At 47.3% G+C, this 23550-nt stretch overlaps 1 pseudogene across 1 annotated transcript in view; it reads right to left on the bottom strand.

Moving 5' to 3' along the window:
* Positions 1-13793, bottom strand: part of LOC144142063 (uncharacterized) — a 115743-nt pseudogene extending 101950 nt beyond the window's left edge. Inside the window, exon 1 of the transcript XR_013316809.1 lies at positions 13766-13793. The product of XR_013316809.1 is annotated as an uncharacterized LOC144142063 (transcript). The remainder of the gene's footprint in view (positions 1-13765) is intronic.
* Positions 13794-23550: the final 9757 nt, after the last annotated feature.

The following is a 23550-nucleotide window of genomic DNA, read 5'->3' on the forward strand; positions in this document are numbered from 1 at the left end:
ACAAAAAAAATCGGTAACGTGGCATCCTTCCACGATTTAGGACCGTTAATAAAGTAAAGTCCATGAGAAGCGCATACGTTGCGAATTGCACGTTTCCGCACCTGCACAGTATTTGACTGCCGTGGTGGCTCCCAGGAGTCTCAGGATTAGACTACAACGCGCTAATATCGAACTGTCCCGTCCAACATGAAAAAGTGGAAACAGGTACTCGATAAGGCATCTTTACATAAAACTGAAATAATCCTCAATCACTACGAAACTACGGTCAATTCTCTCCGAAAGAAAGAGGAACTATTCAATCAGGAACTATGCAAAAAATAGTTGAACCATTTAAGCAACTACGAATCCAAGAAGGCCTCCGCCATATCCCGAACAAACACCCGCACGTTTTACCGAGATAAGATTTCTAACACTGGCCACACTCGTAAGAATCTAACAAGCTCCGGTACTAGTAACTTCCCCAACTCGGGCAACAAAACAGATAATCTCACCGCGACTGTAATAAATGCTTCGACAACTGCACCCCAACCAGGTCAATTAAACAGCAGTACTAATGATTTTCCCTCGTCTGTCGTCACAAAAGAAAATCTTACCGGGAATATAATGAACCTTTCAAGTACAACCCGCTCGCCAGTTCAGATTAACGCCTTGTCAAAAGGCCAAAACTTTTCCCTGGCTACGGGTGGTTTTGATGAATTTCAACTTTCTAAGGACTTAGATAATTTCACCAGAAATATGAGGCTACGAGAGTACTTCCACGATCACCCGGCGGCGGACGAAGCCCACACTACCCTACCCAGCTATAAACACTGGAACCCTCCCACACAGCGTGATAGTTGCCTCGACATGTACATTAAATCTGTCTATTGTGATGTGCGAAAAGCATACCAAACACAAATTTTTTCCCACCATAACATGACTACCAACGAAAAGGAAGCCCTAGAGAAACTCTGAAGCTGTCCCGACGTAGTTAATAAACCTGCCAATAAGGGAGGCGCCGTTGTTATCTTGGACAAAACCGACTATGTTAACGAGGCCAACGAGCAATTATCGGTATCGACGTTCTACAAAGCACTACCGGATGATCCTACTCAAGACTATAAGCAAAGCGTCCAAGATAAACTTTCTGAGCTCGTTAAAAATAAAACAATCAACGAAATCACTGTTCGTTCCTTGATCCCTTTAAGCCCAGTTGCCGGTAAATTGTACCTTCTCCCTAAGATTCACAAGGTGAACAACCCAGGGCGCCCCATTGTTTCTGGCATTGGCACGGTTACCTAAAATCTCTCGCGCTATGTAGATAATCTCATTTTCGAGTTTCCGCCCAGCTTCCCTCCTTCATTAGGGATAATAAGGATTTTTTCTCATACATCTCAAAAATTGAAATGACTGATAACTGCCTCCTAGTCACCCTCGATGTTGCGTCACTGTAGACTAACATCCCCCATGAAGATGGAATCACCGCTGAATCACTGGCGTATAAGCAGGCGTCGTGCGACAAACCTATCGATTCTTCTACTCCCCAAACTTTGCTTACACGTATTGTTGAACTTACAATTTTGAGTTTGCCGGGGTTTATTACATGCAAGTCAGCGGAACGTCAATGGGAACTCGAATCAGACCCAACTACACCAATATATTTTAAATGCGGAGCATTTCTTAGGCTCGCCTGGTCCTGCGTCGTTGATGGCGGCGCCGTCCACACGCTCACTGCGCATGCGCAACTCTCCTCCTTACACCCACAGCTCCGCGATACTACACTATAAAAAAAGAAATAGTTAGCGGCGCCCGGTTTCGATCTCCCGACTCTCTGGCCGCAACGGGAGGTACGCGGTGCTCTTCCCACTACGCTACAAATCCGGGACAGGAGCAAGTGCTACGAACGCGCCTTATGTCCTTGAGTCATTCAAACTACGTCAATAAGCTACTGATACAACGAAGGCACGCGAAGCTGAACGTCAACGGAAACAACGAACTGGAAAATTTAGAGCGGAATGCTGAATTTCCCGTGGGAAAGCTGTGGCGGGAAGCGCCACGTGCCTTGCAGATCAACCAGCCCCGTCCGCAGCGCCTCTGATGCTGATTGTGGCAGGATGCCCCTAGGGATTGGCCAACCAAAGAATCCATCACGAGATAGGTTCGCGTTCAACCACCGTCGTCATCTTCCCGTAGGGGAACCGCCGAAGAAGAAGAAGAACGAGAAGACAAGGCGGCGTAATGGAGGGCGTGTACATTGCTCTCAGCCGGTGCACCAATGTCAACAACCTTTACCTCACCAAAGCTGACGGAGACTACCGATTCTACCACAGAGGCAACATCGACAAGAACATGATAGACGAGTTTCGGCGCCTCGAGAACCACCGCCTACTCACCGTAACACAACAGCACTTGCGTGCCTTTGCCACCAGTGTGGACCCGGACGCGGAATTCCCTCTGGCGCTAGTAAAAACCAGATCACTCAACATAACGGCAACACAATAGAACCACACGGAACCGCCACGATGCTTCGCATCCTCATCAGGGTTCCCCACGGGAAGATGGTGTAATTTTTTGGACTCCCTTTAAACTTTCTTGACACTCAAAATTTAAAGCCACTGTGCTATAGAAGTATATTGACGACATATTCTTGATCTGGCAGCACGGTGACACAAAGCTCCTCTCCTTCTCTGCGGCATTTAACCTATTCCATACTAGTATTTTTCTTGCTTATTTCTACTCGAAACACAGTGTAAACTTTCTAGACGTCACCGTTACTACATCCCAAGGTAGGCGTCAAACTAAACTGTATCGAAAACAGACAGACACGCGGTAGTATTTGCACTTCCAAAGGAGCCATGTCAGACAGACACTGCAAGATAGCAATACCTTAGAGTCAAGCCGAACGTTTTAGGAAAATTTGCACAAACCGAGCCGAATTTGACTCAAGCTGTCGAGAACTTAAGAGCACCCTCCTGAATAAAGAATACCCGGAACAAGTTATCGGCGACGCTATTCTGTGAGCCTCCCATTAAACCGTAAAGAAATCTGTAAGGAAAAAGACCCGAGCGTTAATCCGCAAACAAACTCAGTTTTAACCTACTCAGCCTCTGCTCTAGAGTGTCAACCGCACAAAGAAAATATCACAATACCGTAATTCAAATACAACACTTAAAAACCATATTCCCCGAACCACCACCCGTTGTCTACCCGCGTAATAATAATATAGCTGACTTTCTTACCATCTCTCGTATCAACCGACCAGAAACTACTGGTTCCACGCCCTGTAGTAAACCTCGATGTAAAATATGCCCACACATGACCACTTCCCAGTGTGCCACCAGCACGGCTTCAGACTATTAGGCATATATAAAAGGTAACTTTAACTGTGGCTTCGCTAATATCGTATCCTTTCTACAGTGCCCTATTTGTAGACAACAATTTATCGGCCAGTCTGAAATGGTTCAATAACCAACGCTCTAATGCAAAAATTTGTCAGTATTTTCGCCTGTCAAGACATGGGAACTGTCCCGGTCGTGCATTTGAGAGAGAGAGAGAGGGAAGGAACTTTATTTGAGCCCAAACTGGTAGAAGGAAGGGGGTGAAAGGGAGGAAGTCACCTAGCCTTCCCCGTTAGATGGCGGCCATGAGCCCGTGGGCCCTAGCGGAATCGTCCGCCATCTGGACGAGTAGTTGTTGTACGTCGGGGTGAGAGCTGAGCTAGGCGCCCTCCCATTGCTCCTGAGTCCTGATGTTTAATGCTCTATTAGGTGAACGAGGTTTCTGTGGGCATGCCCATATGATGTGTTGTAGGGTGGCTTTCTCTGCACACCACTTGCATCTGTCGGAATACGTGTCTGGGTAATAACGGTTGTAGAGAACAGGGTTGGGGAAGGTGTTCGACTGTATTCGTCTCCACGCAACCGAATGCCATCTGTTCAGGGAAGAGTGTGGTGCAGGGTACTTGAGGCGACTCAACCTGTAGTGGTGCGTAATCTCCCTGTACGTAGCCAGCCTGTCTCTGCTCCCCGTGAACGTAGGCCCGATGTCTCCGTCGAGGTCAGCCTGGTTGCCGAAATCTCGGGCTGCCTCGTGAGCCAGTTCATTCCCCGGCAGGGACGAGTGCGCTGGTGTCCGTACAAGGCGAACATGCCTGCATCTGTCGCCAATAAACGTAGAAAGAATTTTGGCCGCTGGCAGGGATATTCGTCCCACCAGAAAGTTTCTTATTGCCGTCTTGGAATCAGACACAATATTTTGGCTTCCGTGCTAGCTATTGCGAACGCAAAAGCCGCTTCTTCCGCCACCTCAGGGTGCGTCGTCAGGATTGTGCCCGAGGTCAGTGAGTTTCCTTGCTGGTCTACCACGGCTACGGCCGCAGCCGCTCGGTCGTGATAATCCGCAGCATCCACATAGAGGACATGTGGGTTCCCGCAGAGCTGCCGGTGAAGTGCAGAAGCTCTGGCGGTTCTTCTGTCTTGATGATGATCCGGGTACATATGTCGTGGTATGGGAGAACAACGGATGTATGATTGAGTGCTGTCATCCAGAGAGCATTGGATACCGTGTTGAGAAGCGAAGGGGATGCGCAGGGACCTTAGAATTGCGCGGCCAGTCTCGCTGCACGAGAGCCTGTGCAGCTGCGCCATCCTTTGTGCTTCTACTAGCTCTTCCAGGGTATTGTGCACCCCCATTGCTTGGAAGCGCTCCGTCGATGCCATGACGGGTATTCCTACAGCTTGCTTGTAGGCTTTCCGGATGATGCACTGGAGCTTCTCTATTTCTGCTCTTTTGAAGTTCAGAAAAGGAGCCACGTATATGATGCGACTCATAAAAAAAGCATGAACCAGGCGCAGTAAATTTGCCTCCTTGAGGCCGTGGTGTTTGTTAGCTATGCGGGCTATAAGTCGGCTGGTTTGCTCCGCACTAGATTTCAACGTCGATGCAGTAGCTGTGTTGGCTCCATTTGCTTGAACACGAAGGCCGAGTACGCGAATGCACTCGACCCGTTGAATCAGGCTGCCCTTTATATACACTTGAATGTTCGGGACGTCTTTCTTTCTTCTTCCCTGTTTGGGAGGTTGGTAGAAAAGGATCTCAGATTTTTGAGGTGAGCAAGCAAGACCTCTCGGGGTGATGTAGGCGTGGACTGCATCGGCAGCTTGCTGCAGCCTTTCCTCCAGGTCCCCATCACTGCCTCCAGAAGCCCAGATTGTAATATCACCTGCGTAGAGGCTATGTTGGATTCCCGGGGTAGCCTCTACGAGGGGGGGGGGCAGATTGATCATGGCGACGTTGAAGATGAAGGGCGACAGTACGGATCCCTGTGGTGTGCCCTGACTCCCCATTTGAATGAGCTCCGATTCAAATCCTCCCAGGGTGAGACGTGCCGTGCGATGAGACAGAAAGTCCTTGATGTATGCATAGGCACGTTGCCCGACTCCAAGCTCGGCCAGATTGTATAGAATGGCATCGTGTATGACGTTGTTAAATGCCTTGGTGAGGTCCAGTCCAAGTATAACTCTAGTGTCAAGGTCCGAGCCTTGAGTGTCCAAGATCTGGTGTTTTAGTTGCAGCATAACGTGTTGCGTGGAAAACTTGGGCCTGAAACCCACCACCTTGTGAGGAAACAAGTGGTTTGTCTCCATGTGCTTGTACAACCTATTCAGCACCACGTGCTCCAGAAGCTTGCCCAGGCAAGACGTAAGAGAAATAGGCCGTAAGTTCTCCAACTTGAGTTCCTTGCCCGGTTTCGGTATCATGGAGATCTTAGCTGTTTTCCAGGCGGGCGGGATTTGCCCTCGTTCCCAGCACTGGTTCATGTACCGTGTGAGGGCGGCTATGGAAGGATCGTCCAAGTTAGTCAGCAGTTTATTCGTGACTCCATCCGGGCCAGGCGCCGATTTGGTCCGGAGGTTCGTTAGTGCAGCTCGAATTTCAGCCTCCGTTAGAGGCCTGTCGAGTTCGAAGTTTTCAGGACCAGTGTATTCTGGCAACGGCTCTGGGTCTCCCTCTTTAATGTAGAGGTCTTTAATAGTTTTCAAAAGTTGCTACTCATCACCGCCATATGTATGTAGGAGAGCGAGCAGGTTATTTCGCTGTACTGTTTTACCTCCGTTTGGGTCTAGGAGGCTTCTTAAGGTATTCCACGTGCTGATTTTCTCCATTTGCAAATCCCTGCGGTCGCATACAGTATGCCATTGCTGATTCGTGAGATAGTTAGCGTGTGCTTCAATTTCCCGATTCAGTCTTGCTAATCTTCTGCGAAGGGGGCGATTCCGTTTCTGCTTGTGGAGCCGCGCCTGGATGCTGGCTTGAGCCTCCCACATGTGTAGAAGTCTGGAGTCAGCCTGCCATAAGTCTGCTTCTTCGGGTATAATGTGTGTGGCCGGGTCAACATGGCTTTGGAGCTCCGAATTCAACTCCACCAAGTCTTCCATCGCTGCCCCATCTGGTTCTACATTTGCTTCTCGTAATTTCCGGAATGTGTCCCACTTGGTAATTATATGTCCTCTGCCCATTGATTTAGCTGGTCCGGTCTGGATAATTGTTTCGACTATGTAATGATCACCTCCGAGGTTTCTACGCGTGTTGTTCCAGATGGCCTCCTCGATATTTTTTGTGAAAGTGAGTTCCGGGGTGGTGTTCCTTGTGACGCTGTTACCCACTTTTGTGGGGTATGTAGGGTCAGTGAGCAGGGTCAATCTTAATGACTCTGCATCTTCCCATAATATTCTTCCTTTCTTGACCTCTCTGGGGAATCCCCACGCCGGGTGTGGTGAATTAAAGTCACCAAGGACAACCACAAGTTGACGTTTGGCTAGGTCCATAGTTTTTCTGAGAAGCTTGGAGAAGGAGTGCGTCTTACTAGGGCTGCTATACACATTTAAAACAAAGAGACTACCTCCGTCTTGTTTCCGCCCAGAAATAATTTCAGTTAACACATTTTCTGGTTCCTCGATGTCCGTTGAATGCTGGATGACTGGGATATTTCTTCGAATGAGGGTTGTAACTCCCATACGTTTTTTTTCCTGTGCGACAAAGAGGGGGAGGAACTGAATGGGCTAAAGCCCGGAAGCTTCGCCTGGCCATTAGTTTCTTGAAGGGCTATAACATCTGTATTGTAAGGTGTGAGCATGTTGATGTATTGTTGCAAATTTCCTCGTTTGTTTTTGAAACCTCGGCAGTTCCATTGCCAAATTCGATATGTTTTATTGCGGTTCTGCTACATGACGGTCGCCAGTAGACTCAGATTTCTTGGGTCCTTCCGCTACAAGATTAAGGGGACGCATATACATTTTTGTTGTCCTTTGGGGGCCCGCGTTGGATGTAGTCTGTTGCATACGTGTGATGGTGTCTTCTATGGCGACAAATTTGGCGCTCCAGGCTTCTTGCTGCTTTGTGAAGGTGTCGGCTAAGGCCGTAACCATGCTGCCAATTTCGTTGATTGGGCCTACAAGATTATTTTCAAGATTCAAGAGGTCTTGCTGTTGGGCGCTGCCCTGAGGAATATCCGCGGCTTTCCTTTTAATCGGAGGAGAGGTGTTTTCGGAGGCACACGATGTTGGCAGTTGGTGGAGAGGGGGTGAGTGAAGTTACGTTAGCTGCAGTTGTCTGGTTACGCTTCAGCATAGCAATTTCAGCTTCGAGCTGCCTGTTTTCCTTTAGAACCAATTCGAGGGTTTGTCGAATGCGAGTGATTTCCTCGCCTGCAAGGGGTGGGGTATCATTTTTCTTCGTGCTTGTTTCTTTGGGTGCGGTGTTACCCTGAGAGGCCGCCGTTGCCCAACTCACCTGAGCGTCAAGGCTGCCTTCCATCTTGTTCTTCTGAGATGCCGAGTGTGAGGCGCTGCGTTGTGTTCGTCCCCTTCTTCTGGACTGGGAGCGTGAGCGTCGTCCAGCTCCCTCCATGTTGTGCGGCGGTGCCAACGGCGGGAAGGCTTCTGAGTGCTCTGTCTTTTTTTGTCCTCTGGTTTCTTCGACTCCACTGCCGCGTCGTTGACGCTGGAGGCCTTGTTGCTGTCGAAGCCATTCGCGCTGCCTCAACACGTAAGGTGTCTTGTAGCGCTGTTTGCACTTTTTGTCCCCTGTAGGATGTCCTTTCCCACACAAGGCACATTTCACCACACACTCGTGTTCCTCCATGGGATTTGCAAGACCACATGCGCCGCAGAAGGACTTGTCTGGGTACGGGCAGACGTCCATGCGATGTCTGACTTTGCCGCACGCTGCGCACACTTCGTGTTTCTTTTTGTGCAGGAAACACCGGTATTCTGCTCCGCGGTAGTAGACAAAGTAGGGCACTTTTGTGCCCGCAAATGCTATTATCACTGAGATCGTCTTCCCCATTCTTCTGGCGTGCAACGCTGTGGGGTTCCTCGAGTAGATGAGGCTTCTCGCTATCTCTTCTGCCGAGTCGTAGCTTGGTACATTATGGATGACTCCTTTCACTGAATCCTCGGGCGACGTGGTATAAGCCACAGCAGCGTACTGTGCTTCTCCTATTTTCAACTCGGAGATCTTTGCATATTTTTCCGCTCGAGCGACCGCCGGCGTACTCACGATTAGGATGTTTTGTTCAGGATTGGAGCGTAGGATGTCTTCAGAGGTTTGGGCCAATGTAAAGCCCCTGACTGCAGAATGCTGTCGCGCAGCTGAGCGTCGCTCACCTGTGTGACATTCAGGCCCTCTCGAGGACGAATGACGACTTTGATGTCGTCCTTGGGTAGGCGAGGGTACTTGGGGCGGTGCTGCGGAGGTTGTTTCCTGATGCGTTCACGTGACTGGTGTGATGATGAGCCTGGCTCTTGGACCGAGGCATCTGCCAGGCGCTTGGCGTCCTGCTGGAGTTGCGCCAGGGCGCGACCGAACTTTCGCCGATGGCTGGGGAGCCATCCGCTGTCGTCTTCGTATTCTTGTGCCGAGATAGTCTCGCCTTCAACCGTGGTAATCATTCGCACTGCTGTTCCCGCAGCGTATGCGGCGCTCCCCTGGGCAGGCGCTGGGCTTTTCGCCTCGCCCGAGAGCACACTCCCGCTGGGTGACGTCATCACCGCGAGATGATGCCTCGCCGCAGCCACCACTAGGCTTACCGCCGTGGGCAGCGCGGCCGGGGCTGCGTTCGGCGATTAAACGGCAGCATATGGATGGATCTTCATGCGGGTGGTCCCCTCAGGTGGATCACGACCTTAGGAAGCTTGACGGATGATCAGGAACAGGTGAAACAAAGGATTGTCGGCGCTAGCGCAGGAAAATCACAGAGCTCATGCGAAGGATGACAGCTCCGTTCGGCCCCCTAGCACGTGCCCCATGCATTTGAATATCTTATACAAACACTTTTAAAATCCTCTTTTAAAACCCAGCACTACCACAAGGTTTGCGAATCTTATTTCATTTATAAGTTTAGGTCAGCGACGCTTGGTACCTATGAAAGTTGCGGAAAACTAACGTGCTTATCTCTCGATTAAAATTTTCGAACCTATAATTTTTATCACGTTGTTCATTATTCCTACCCTTGAATTTCCCATCACAATTCGCACATATTATCCAAGTACAGCAGTTTTATTAGCCTAAGGCTGCTCGACAATGCGATTTCTCCTTGGGATGGAGGCCGCGTTCCCCCCACCACTCTGCAACATTTAACCCTTTGTGGTCTATGAACTCTACCTTTTTCCTGTCCGGTTTGCCACCTCACTGTGCAGGGCTCTTTTGTGCATCGTATCTATTTTTCCATCCGCGGAGGGCACACCCAAAATGCAGCCTTCCTTTATGCCTGTACGAATCCATCTAAACCCGTCTCCCCGCCCACTGAATACCTTATCCTGTACTTTCCCTCCTTTTTAGAACCGCGATTGTCCACGCTTCCGCACTGCCTGAACTTTCAGCCCACACCACGGGCGTTGCCACGTCGTCGTGCGATCTTGAGAGCTGCCTTTTTAATACAACCCCTTTGTCTCTCTGTCGCTTTTTTGCTGTTGTACCACGGGCACAGCTCGATTGTATGCATAGTCGTCGTTTGCGAAACATCTTCCTCTCCTTCCTACAGTTTTCAGCAAAGCTATATAAGAAATGCGTTCCAAATGTTTGTGGCAGAAAAATGGTGTAACTGTACTCTCATCAAGGCAAGTCCAATTGCCGCTACGTGAGTAAACTTTCGTTGTTATTATTCTTGCTGTGTATCCGACTCTACTCTTTACTAAAACTTTATGTATATATATATATATATATATATATATATATATATATATTTATATATATATATATATATATATATATATATATATATATATATATATATATACCCTATATATATAGGGTATATATATACCCTTTATACCCTATATATATATATATATATATATATATATATATATATATATATATATATATATATATACCCTTTAGTTGTTAAACTATTTCGGCGCGTTTTGTGAGTTTTATCTTTCGGTTGATTTATATATATATATAGTTGTTAAACTATTTCGGCGCGTTTTGTGAGTTTTATCTTTCGGTTGATTTATATATATATATATATATATATAAATCAACCGAAAGATAAAACTCACAAAACGCGCCGAAATAGTTTAACAACTAAAGGGTCGGATACATTGCAAGATCAATAACAAATAATGTTTCCTTCTTATATGTAAATGTATATGTCTCTCTCTCTCTCTCTCTCTCTCTATCTATCTATCTATCTATCTATCTATCTATCTATCTATCTATCTATATATATATATATATATATATATATATATATATATATATATATATATATATATATATATATATATATATATATATATATATATATATATATATAAAATTACCGAATAGGAGAGGCAAATGAGGGGCTCCTTGAAATAATAGAAGAAATAAGGTTAGGCAGTCACGCAAGCCAAGTAAACAAGAAGAGATTGTGGCAGGGCCTTTTTTATCATTGAAACAGGTACAGGTTTTTTTGAAAGAAAGTGGTAAAGAACATGCCCGCCGGGTGAGATCCGAACCCACGACCTCCAGAATAAAAGTCTGGTGCCATCACCACTACGCTAGCGGCGGGGCTGTGCTTCCCTCCACTTTCCCGGGTATTTATGTTCTATATATCCTTCTCTACATGCGCCGGGGCATGACTCGAGTGTCTACGACATGTCGAGAGTGGTCGACTACCATTGAAGCCTCTTAATCTAACTATGGCACCAAGACTTCAAGACCCGCGACCCTCGCTATGCATGTAGCGAATCAAAAAGAGAAATTAGTGTCTCTTTGAATTACTACAGCAATGAAGGCAGGCAGTAACGAAAGCCAATGCGAGGAAGGTCATTTATTATCGTTGAAACAGATAGAGATTTTTGAAAGAAAGAAAGTGAAGAAAAACATACCGGCCGGATGGAATGTGTACCCACGACCTCCACAATACGCGTCTTCAGACTACCTTCACAATGTGGGCGTGACGCAGCCAAACAGATGCTTCGAAAAGGTCACTGCTTCCCTTTGTGTTTAGATTACGGTGTTTTCGGTTGTGCAATAATATTGCGTCTTGTGCCACCAGCCGATGGCTCTCCCTCGTTCGTTCCTGTTAGCCGGCCGAGACACCAATGTGACAGTCTGTCTGGATCCAAATATTCTTAGCCGCATCCGCTGCATCACATTCCTGCCCGCGCCTTACACAGGCGCCCCACTGTTGCTGAAAAACTGGGGGCCTGAGAGAAGTATCATTTTAATTATGAGTGGGAGGTTTCGGTGTAATTCCCGAGCTGACTGGCCAGATTTATTCCTGGTGAGATGTTCTGTAGGCACAAAAGGATCCTTAATATTATTGGAGCCCTGGAAGGCTTCCTTCACACTAGCGGCTGAAAACGCTTTCATGCACTCTTCTTTCTAGCGTGGGTAAACGGCCGGGGCTGACAACCAAGATTCCGCGAAATTTCGGCCAACTAAAGATACGAATTCTAAGGATAAACTCAAACTGTTTAAAGCTACAAATCCCACAACACGAAGCCTCAATACCACTATCCCCGTCCCTGACTATTTTGGTGCATGCTACGACCCACTAGAGCCATAACAGGAATTGTTTTCCTCTAATATAAGAGACACTCATAAATAAAGGAATTCTCGTTCGCGTCAATTTGGTTCACATAAGAGATTAATACCACCTTTGCCAGAGTGCAATGAATATTGGTAAACAAATATTTCTCAATTTTATGCCGCATGACCATGTAATACTGAAATCCCGAAAACACATTGACATATTCGTACGTTCTTCTTGGACTGGAAGCTGGAATAGCTTCCGTTTTAAAGGAAATATACACTTTTGGTGTCTAAAATGGCCCAGTATTTGCTCCTTTCGTTGCGAATGTCGACGAAAGTGTTTCGTCCACATTTGCCAAATAAATTGCCTCCATTCGCTTTCCCGCTCACATTTTAGCCTATTTCTCTCCCGTCGTGCTCCTCCCAAGGTAAACACGCTAGAGGTTTGTACCGCGTTTCACTGTACCAGGCTGGGTGCCTGAAGCCAGCGCTCCCGCACTGCGGAGACGCGCGTGAATCGAGGCGCCCTACTTTAACGTTTATAAAACCACGTTGCCCCTCTCCACGTGAGTTCCAAGTGGAATGTGGAAGCTATCTAGTGAAACCTTTCGTAACTGTTGCCGTTTGATTTCTTAGAATGCAGACAGAAGGTATAGTGGCAACGGCGACAGAAGGCGACGGGGTGAATTTTTTTTCAGCGGTGAATGTAGGATTTGTTGTTGCAAAAATGGAGCACCCAACACTTTGTTTATAATGATAAGCTGCAAATATTACTATTGTATTGACTTTTTCATCGTATTTGCGTAATGTATTTTTCCGTAATGCATTTCCGTAACGTATTGTTGCGTAATGCAGTGCGCAACCTTTGCGTATTGTATATTCTGGCGTAAATCACAAATACGCCGTAAAATTGTGTACATTCAATGGAAATAAAGCAATTCATTTCAATTCAATTGTTCTTTAACGCTGTTGATATGTAGGAACATTGACACCAGGTTGAGACTTTTAAACTTGGCTGGGGGCATATAATCCTCTTGTACAGCTTCCGTTTTACTTTGGCTGGTTGGCTGGCTGAATCGAGTCCAGACAGACAGACAGACAGACATAACAGCGGACAAAATTTCTGTGTTTAAGTAGCCCAAGAAAGAATATCGTCTTTAAAATGGGTTGTTTTCGTGTTGAGTCAACACATCACCCATGCGCAGCATTAACTGAGAAAGTACTATGCAGTTTGTCCCTAGGCGGATTTAAAAGATTATCGGCTGCAAAAAAATATATACTCATTACGAGCACGTAAATCACTAAAGATTCTCAAATTACCTGCTCGACAACTGAGGAATTTTGACTGCCTTGCCGGCTTGCTTTCTCTGTTCCTTGCTTGATCCTCCATCGCTAGAGAAGATTCAGTTTTGCGTTCCATAAACTCGACCGACCGCTCCCTCCAGGATAGATAACATGTCAGTTGATTATTCATTAAGGCGTACTGTTACTGCTTTTAGAAAGTTTCTGTCCTAAAGCACCAAGTGTTGTTCTGATGACTTGGGAGGATAGGTAAACTCATGCCAACATGCTATGTATTTTACAAACATATCAAGTGCTCAGTAACTTACACCAAATACCGCGAGCGAGCTCAGGAAGGTCGTCCGCAGTAAGTGAACAATCAAGCCAGGTGACGTTCGAGTTGCTACGCGGCCCAAAAAAGTTGATAGGAGCAAATCAAGTACCGAAAGACCGTACGGACAGGCAACTGACATGTACTCACGTTATTCCGCTGGCCCTTCCCTTCGGCGTACAAGAACGCTGAGGGCCCTCCGACGACTTTATATTTATTTTCGGGGCTATGGACCCCACAATAACTTTCTTTTTGTCATTTCGGGGAACTTAACTTTGGTTCAGCTGACCGAGTGTGCGTCATGATACAATTACTCAACAGTATGGTAAGTCTACTGACGATGTGTTTCCACGCATCTGACATTTATAACAGAGCGATGGCTTTTTTTCTCAAACAACATTCTTATTGTGCCGAAAAATATTTGTCCGCCGGTAACTTGTTTCCCATTTAAATAATTTTCCAGGGGGTAAAAGTTTTCCAAGGAAGGGCGCGAACCAGTGAGGAGGCTTTTAACATTTACATTAATGCAAGCTTCAATAAACCGGTTTATTGTTCTTTCTTCTTCGTTTTGCACTTCGAGTACACAAGTTGCTGAGCTTTTTATTTTTTCTGTTTTAAACATGTCGTGAAAAAAGCGTAACAAGTGTAACAGAAATGTAACGTACTTTGAAATGTGTAATAACCGGAGTAGCGTAACAATGCCAACGTAAATGCCGTATTGCGCCTTCAGGAGCTTGGAGTACTCATTTACTAAAAATACAGCATAAAAGACAAAGCAACGATGGTTATAAATCCCAGTCACCATATGGCACAGCAGGAACACCGTAAGCTCGAGGGATGTATTTCACTTATGGAACATATATATAAATTTTTTGATCAACCCACAGAACCCTTATATCTGTCGAGATTTTTTCAACGGCCGATTGTTGTAGCAGATCGGGTTGGTTGAAAGACACTTCAGTCAAATATTTCACTTTAAATTATACCTATGTGAGCAAGTTATTTCAAACCATTTATTAAGGACACAGGAAAACATAACTTCTTAATCATGTGAGGCGGAAGGCCGTATTATGTCACCTACATTTAAATTTAAGAAATCTGGAAGGTGTAAGAATAAGAAGCCTTGTATGTGCACTTTGGATCACAAACCGTACAATTAAAGGGACCCTGCAACTCGTACCATCGACTACTAGCAATGTATTTTGGGGCAAGGTCTATTATCCCAGCAATCTCCTTCCGCAAGTATTATGCAAATTCGTTCACTTTCACCGAAACTACGCGTGATGAGGAATCGCGCATAGTCGTTCCCTCTCAACTCGACTGTAGACAATGCAACGAAAGCTGTGCGCTCTCTCCCGGAGAGGGGGGTGGCTCGCGGCGTTCTCTTCCGCGGCCTTCCATATATCACAGGCCGGGGAGTTTTCTCCATTGCTTCGCAACGTGGGTGGGTCCATTTCTTCTATGCTGCCGCAAAAAAGCAGGCATGGGTGCCTGCTCGCAAGCGCGCGCTCCGGCTGGTAGGGCGTTTTGGAAGCAATAAACGTTTTTTGTCGAGAAGTCTGGTTGAAAGGCAAGTATTGAGCTCACCACTCAAACTCCGCACTCACTCAAAGCACAAAAGAAACTGAAAAACTGTACCTACAAGTTCAGGCATAGAAGTTCGCACATAGCGCTGACGACGGCGTATCGTCACAGGAAATCCGAGAAATTAGCCGCGGATTTTACCTGTGACAGCCGATCGGACAGCCATCGCCTCAATGACGCCGTTTAGGCGATGCCAGGGGTGCATAATGAGGAGAACTAAAGAAAGCACGGTTGGTTTTTCCGGGTTTTTCACGGCGACTTGCGCGCTCAGCGCTTCGCGTGCACGTGTAATGTTTGGCTCAGGTAATTCTGGTTGTGAAAGCTAAGCGTGGCGCAGGTTTACTTTCACGGCTCAAAGAGTGTTGCATGGTCCCTTTAAAGATTGAAAGATTGTCCAGCAGAGCGTACCATGGTCACCAATTTCGAAAAGAAACAGGCATTATTAGGGGCGAAGCTCCTTAGGGCGTGGGTCTGTCCATCCTCGACGTATGTATGTAGCCACCTCTAGTTTATTTCTTGGATTGTTTACTAGATGGCGTGGCTACCTCTAGTTTAGTTCTTGGATTGTTTACTAGATGGCGTGGCTACCTCTAGTTTAGTTCTTGGATTGTTTACTAGATGGCGGTACATGTATATGATGAAAAGATGCGCTTGGATTGTTTACTAGATGGCGTGGCTACCTCTAGTTTAGTTCTTGGATTGTTTACTAGATGGCGGGGAGCGTTGTAATAAAATCCATTCGCTGTTGGCACGCGCTCGGAGTCGCCCGATGGATAAGGCTGCAGATGTGCGAGCCCGCGAGGCAGAAGCGCTCCGTGAAACTGCGCGACGCCGCCGCCAAGATCCTGCAACACGAGAGCGGGAGGCCGAAGCGTGTCGTCTGGCTTCGCGACGACGCCGCCAAGATCCCAGCGTTCGAGAACGAGAGGCCCAAGCGTCACGGCAACGGCGCGATGACCCTGCCGTACGCGAAGCGGCACGGCTGCGGCGCGAAGAGGATCTCCAAAACGTCAGAGAACGGGAAGCGGCGAGAAAGCGCGCGTATCGGCAGGCAGACCCCGATGCAGTGAGAGCTCGTGAGGCGTCTGCAAAACGCATCAGGCGAGCTCAGCCCCAAGGTGCCGACGCGCGGTTTAAGCGAGACTTTCTAGACGTTACGTTCGGACACAGATGTAGTGGGCGAACTTTCACTGAAGAGTCATGGTTTTACCGATGATTTCCCCTCAGGAGCTTCGCCCACTCATCATCATTCACCCCGTGGATATGCTGTGAATTTTTTCAGTGCTAACAAATGTAGTGATCTTCAGTGGGAAACCAGCCATTCTTTAGGAACTTTGGTATCCAACTTTATGAGAGAAGACATGAAAATTTCGTCTTGTTGATCCTTGTTGGGAAACTATACTGTGCCGGCCTGTCAGTACTAAGCCATATTCATTAACATGCTTCATTCTGAACGATGTCTCTTCTGTGATGTCCTATAGGACTTCGGTGAGATGAAAAAACTGGCGTGTAATAGTTACACTATTTAGTTTCAAACCTTTTCACATTGTAGGTGCAATATAATATGCTCCACCGCATATAGCGGTCCCCTGTTAGCATCTGCCAGCAGGTAAATAGAAACTAGGGGTGGTTTATGTATAGTAAAGTGGGTATTTAGGCGTTGCTAACAAGTTTTGTCCGCAGACGGAAAGAAGACACAAGGAGGAAAGAGGGACACTCTTGAGGATGCCAAACTTTAGTAACTGATATGGGTCCTTGAGTTTTTCAACTTGTGTAATTGTGTTCAGTTGTTTCCTAATATTATGAGAAAAACGCTATAACTACCAATTGAACATTTTCATTCCGATTGGCCTAAACTATTGTGACCGATTGAGCCCCACTTGCAAGCAACTGGAATCGGTGATGACAATTGTGTCATCCAAGTACGGCCGAGTGGTATCTGTTAGCTAGCAACAGGAATTTCACATTTCAGTTTTGGCATACAGTTGTGAAGAATGGGGCACTACTTCCAAGCAATTAGTATTTTTCGTTCCAACTGAGGGGAAGTGTGCTCAATTGGAAGTAATTGGGGTTTTGTTTGATTGGGGCAGAATAAAAGCAATACCTGTGCTGCGCGATTACTTCAGAAGCCTTCCAAAGGCCTTCGAGTCAATTGCCTATTAAGTGGCACCTACACTGTCTGTTATCCACACTTCAATCTGTTCAACTGCTACATGTTTTAATATTGGGGATTCCAATTTCAGCTACACCTGGCCACTCCGCAGGAGTGGGGTTCGGAATACGTTCGGCTATCCGGTTATCCTAAGCATGCGCTGAAATCTCGACACATTTTTTTCCGTTTTCCGCTCGACACATATAGCATAGGCATTTGCCAATTGTTATGCATTTGAAACAATTCCTACCAGCTAGAACTGTGTGCAAAAACATTCTAAGGATGCTATTGAAATGTTGCCAAGTGAACTAGTTGTAAATGTTAGCACGAGTCTAATCTAATGCACCCTGTTTAATGCTTCAAAATTTTCTCGAACTCGTTGCATAAATCTATCAATATCAACATTTGCTTTCCAACACAACGCTTCAGAGAACACCGACTGTTCTAGCAATATTTATCGTTTCGATTGTGTAGAAACTAATATTACTCATGCACAATCTTTACAAAGTTATATTGTACACTTAAGTATTAGAGTGCAGCTGTTTTACAAGCCATAAGTTAGGTGTTGCAACAAAAAATATCACCAAACAACGGAGCGCTCATGAGCTGGTGCCTTGTGGCCACCGCCCAGCGTTCCTGGCACGCGCAGTGGCTTTAGCAAAAAAGTGGAAAAAACCACAGAGAGCCACAAAAATGTCGAGCACTCGTGAGCGCGTGCCTCTTGGGGACCGCCGAGTCCTCAGTCGGCTCGTACGGCGGCTACAGGAAAAAAGCTCCAACGCTGTCGTCAAGCGCTACCGTGCATGTACTGCTTGGCATGGGGAACACGGCGACATCGGTGCATATGGCGGTGGGTTCTACTAAAACAGTGCAAAAAAGTGACAGAACATAAACATAAACAATTTCAAACTTGTACAAATGCCTGGTCATGTGTCGTTCAGTGCTCACGTATGCAGAAGTCCTGCAGCTTCGCTATTGTTCAAGACTTGCGCGACTCAGTGCAAGCTTCGCCAGTTGAGCTGGTGCAAGTATACAGATGCTGAGGATGACTTTGCATCCACCACTCGCAGCGAAGACCACGACAACCTCTTCGATGCAATGACGACGACTACTAGCACTGCAACGATACAAACAAACAATAATGCTGAAACTTGACTATGCGTTTTGCGAGGCTCACCCACAACAACTTCACCATTTAAGTCTTGCGCGTGAGTGCAGGCTTCTATGAATCTGGAGTTGTAAACGTCACACCATAATTTTGAAGGGGCACGTGTAGAGATATTTACAAAAAAAATGATGCCGCATCTGCTTCGTTTGTTGCAAATCTCGACGAAAGACGATATTCGACTGGCCCCCCTGCCAAGTAAATGCCTCCCTCCTGCTTCCCGCTCGCCCCACATGCTGTTCCTCTCCCATTTGTAGTATTCCTCATATTATAAGTTTTGTAATACGCCTTGAAGATGAGCATTTTGGTGTCTGCAATTGCGAACCGGCTCAAAATATCAGAGAAACTGAGAAACGGACACAATGCGTGCTTCGATGCTGTTCAGTGCGACAACTCGGGAAGGAACAGCACAGCGAAAGTTTTCCGCTTCCGAGTGGACGGCAGGTCAGCACTTTTTATTCTGTCAAAGTTATGAAGAAGCAAGCGCTATCCTTATCAATAAAGCTGCAAGGCGAACCGAAAAATCTTCGGCTGTTGCTTTAGAGTGAATTTATTTTTGTTTGGTACCACGCATTTGTCAGTAATGTTGTAAGAATGGGAAGCTACTGGTCTACAGTTTCTTATGACCCGATTGATGCCAGCGGACACGCAGACGAAAATTTCGCTTCGGTATCGGTTTGGTGAGCGATTGCTCTTCATTTTGTTTCCACCGGAGAAAAGCCTGGGAGTTATGTTCGCCTAATGTGCTTAAATGCTTCTTCGACGAACTGGTTTGGCTTTAGAGCGTTCCGGCAATTTGTTGCTTATAGTAACATTACCACCTTTGGATGCTCATTAACACGAAAGAAGCCCCCAAAATAATTTTCGGGACAGCTGACCGCTTGCATTCCATGTTACGAGAAGTTCGAGTTACCTGCATGTCAGCCGAGCTACGCTTCGCCTTTCAACCGGTGCTAGGACACATTTTTTGTACCTTGTTTGCACTCTTAATATCTGTTTCGCGGTTGTTAATGGTGGCAAAATGAGCTTGTCATCTCACTTCATAATCATTTTATTATTCACAAACGCGTGTTTTTATCAAACATCGTTTCTGTAGAATTGTATTGTGTACAGAAAATGAACGTGGTGACCCCTGCAGCAATCTTCTGTATACGATGAATTGTATGAAGATATCTCTGATGTTTCTGTAAACGACACAGAATGCGGATATTTGTACTTACTATACGAGATACACAGCTCTGGGTTATTGTGGCATGTATTGAACTTCGCTTGCGATACGTTGCTAATAAAATAAGTGAATAAACCACATTTCCCGCATACTACTTATCCTGCCCCAAACAAAATTGTCACGCTTAAGGTCGTGCTGGCTCGCGCGTATTCAACTAAGAAAGATATCCAAACAAATGTTTTGTGCACGTGGTGAGAGTACCAGCAAATTACCAGAGGAAAACTGTCGAAAACAAGATGTGCAGCAGCAACACAATCTGAAACGCAAAATGCAAGAGGTGTTTGTTCATGCTTTTGGCACAGAAAGACAGTCGCGCTCGTGCCGCCCATGGCAGACGATAATCGGCACGGCGTTTCCTCCTCACAGATCAACGAAAGCGTTGCCAGAGCAGCATAAGTGATTTTTTGTTGTTTTTTGGTTTGACAGTTTCGCCTACGAAGCACAGGAAACCCCAACAAGCCAGCAGTAGCAACAGGATCCCTTTTAAATTCCGTCGTGCTCCTAGGCCTTGGAGGCTTATCCTGGACAGCCCCTCCCTCGAGGACCAGCTCCTACTGGTCGGCAGAGCAGAGGCCGCGTCCATGGCACTCGGATTCCCCTGAGCCGGAGTCCAGGCCTCCTTTTCCCAACCCTTCCTCTTCTAAAGACCAAAAACTTGCGATCCACTACCACCAAAAAAGTCCAAAGGAATCTTTTGATATGGACGAGCTGGTTGAGGTAGACCATGGTTGCCCCCCCCTTCATGCTGAGGTCACGAAACTCACCCCGCGCCGTTCTCAGCTAATTCGTCGCCCGCAACGCCAGCAGCCTCAACAACAAGGCCATTCCAATCAGACCCGTTTGTCGTCCTCCAGCCTGACCACGTCAAAGCCAGTCTCCTGTGCCTATAACCACCAAAAACTCTTACACTTTGTGGTGCAGCAGCTACAGCACTTGTTGTCGGTGTCAGCAGCCCAATTTCATCATGCCTGAACCGCAATACTAAGTGCAGTGGAACTGTCGCGGGCTCACAACGAAAATTTAATAACATCAGGAACGTCCTCGCCTGGGCAAACTTAGTGATTGGGCGTTCCTGTTACAAGGGACTAATTTCCTGTCTTGCCTTCTCAATTACACCGCTTACGCTAATCAATCCATACCTGATCGGCTCTGTGGCTCCACTAGCTCTCCGTCCGGAAAAGCCGCGATTTATCTACTTACTTCATTACCACAAACTCCGATCCCCTAACACACGTGATGCACGGCATGGCGAGAAGTGGTTGTGGTTAAGGTGCAACTGCCCCGGTGCGCTGTGATTCTTGTGTCGTGTTATGTGTGCCCACACAGCGGGTGTGCACCTCGGCTATGATTGGCCGGCTATCCTGTCTGCTCCATTCAAAAGCAGCCTGTGCCATACTTGTAGCTGGAGACTTTATGACTCCTTACTGCCAAAACAGACGACTGGGCGAGTTGGTACATTGTCTTGCTTGGTAACAGCGCAAATAAAACAGGACACAAAAGGAAGAAGGAACGGACACAGGAGTCCCAGCGCTGTGTCCGTTCCTTCTTCCTTTTGTGTCCTGTTTTATTTGCGCTCTTACCAAGCAATACTCCTTACTGTGACGCGATGGTACCCTACCTCAAGTGAACACGGACATGTGCTACTATACCACTTTAGTGTTGCTACCTTTAAGCTACCTATTGATATTTCGTGCCCTACGCGCCAATGTACTCGGATGCCAACGTACTCATCTGACTTCACACTGTCGCTTGGGAGGGATATGGTATCTTGGCAGTGAAAAGCAGACTGCTGGGGCTCAACCCTTTAGGATGGACATTGCCCCGAGCTCGAAGCGTCGCCTTCGGCGTAGCTGCACGGTTGTGAATTTTGATAACGGTCGGGGTAAAACCAACACAAACCTCACGGTGCTCAGCCTAGATCCCATCGCTGTTATTCCGCATGCTCTGAATGGCGCCTCTCAGAAAACTCGGGTAGAGGAGTCCCGGCCAAAACCTGATCTCCTAGTTGTGAAGCTATGGGCCCAGTGCAAGCAAGCTGAAGTGGCTGCCTCACGAGATCCCTCGTCTGTGGAGGCTCGAATGCGCTTACAACGTCTGACTGCGGCTGCCCGGCGTCATGAGAAGCGTCTGTCAAGGTAGCGATGGCTGAGCTGGTGTCAATCACTCGGCCCATCTATAGTATAGTACACTATAGCCCATCGGTGACCCCATCATCCATCTGGCGCACATTTCGGGCGATGGAAAGGGGAGGCCGCACTCCGGGTGCGGCAGCTAGTGCATGTCTGGCATCGGGTAAGACTCTCGACCAATTTGCCACCGATGGTGCCCGCGCCTTGGTGCCTTTGATGGTGCCTCTGACATCCTTCCAACCAGTAGCCCGTGCCCGTTTTCTTGATCACACCAGGTTGGTTCACTGCCCTCTCACGACGCGGCTCATGGAATTCAATCAGCTTGCACCATGGCTGAGTTCCTACTTGCGAATGACCTCGCAAAACTTTGGACGACTCCGGGACCGGACGGCATTACATATGAGGTGTACAAGAACCTCGATGAACCGACGCTTAGCCATCTCCTCAACTACATCAACGAAGTTTGGCTCTCTGCCCAAATACCAGAGTCGTGGCTTCACGCAAACATCGTGCCTATACCGAAGACAGGGAAGCCACCCGACCACCTTCCCAATTTGCGCTCAATCGCCTTGACGTCCACGCTTTGCACGTTTCTGGAGCGCATGCTGGCAGCCAGCCTTCAATGGTGGTTGGACACCTTCTTATGATACCGCCCAGTCCAGATTGGGTTTAAACCTCGTCTGGGTACAGAGGATAGCCTTTTCCATTTGTCGTCAATGGTGTCACTAGGTGGTCGTTCACACAAAGTGCGGACAACCCTTGCCATGGACATCCACAAGGCCTACGATAATGTCAGCCAGGGGGTGTCCTGTGAACTCTCCGAAGCCTTTCTATCCCAGACGAGCTGTGCTATTTAATCGAGACCTTTCTTACTAAAAGATATTTTTCTATATGAATAGGAAGGGCAAGCTATGGCCACTTCACACCAGTTCGCGGAGTACCTGAGGGGTCAGTTATTTCACCCCTCCTTTTTGATATTATGATGTTGCCACGTCCCTGGCATCTGGGCTCCATACAGTACCTGCATTTTCTCGTCTACGCGGACAGCATAACGGTATGAACCGTCCACCCAGACCTGCATCGCCAAAGTGTGTGCCTTCAACAAGCCTTGACAGACACGCTGACATGATTTCAATACGCTGGACTGACACTTTCAGTGGACAAAACTGCCGTTCTGACTCTGGCCAGTGCTTGAGGCTGCCGCAAACTAGCGATTTCTCCCCTCATTTTGCAACTTTCCGGCAACCCGTACGCATAGCCACATCTTTTCGCGTGGTAGGGTTGGAAATTTCGGCGTCTGGATCGGCGGCCATGTGGTTTCGATCTGCCATACAAAAAGCAGGACTGATGCTTCATTTGATTCGACGCATCTCGCAGAAGAGTGGTGGTCCCTGCGCCACGATGGCTCGCCTCCTGGTGAGGTTAGTACTGCAGCCTCGACTGGTTTATCAGGCCCAATTCCAGTACATGACTCAGACGGAGTGGGCCCGACCTGAGGCTATCAACAGAGCTGCAATGCGCACCATCACCTGCCTCCCTACAATGTCCCCGATGCCATCGCTCCAAGCTGAGGCTCAGCTGAACACGCTTGACGAACTGGTCGAACAATTTCGCTTAGCCCGTATGCCCAAACGTGCTTTTGTTGCGTAAACAGCGGCCATGGCTAGTTATATGGGC

Source organism: Haemaphysalis longicornis, unplaced genomic scaffold (assembly GCF_048455015.1).
Source record: "Haemaphysalis longicornis isolate Haplotype H1 unplaced genomic scaffold, Haemaphysalis longicornis Haplotype H1 scaffold_6, whole genome shotgun sequence".
NCBI lineage: Eukaryota > Metazoa > Arthropoda > Arachnida > Ixodida > Ixodidae > Haemaphysalis > Haemaphysalis longicornis.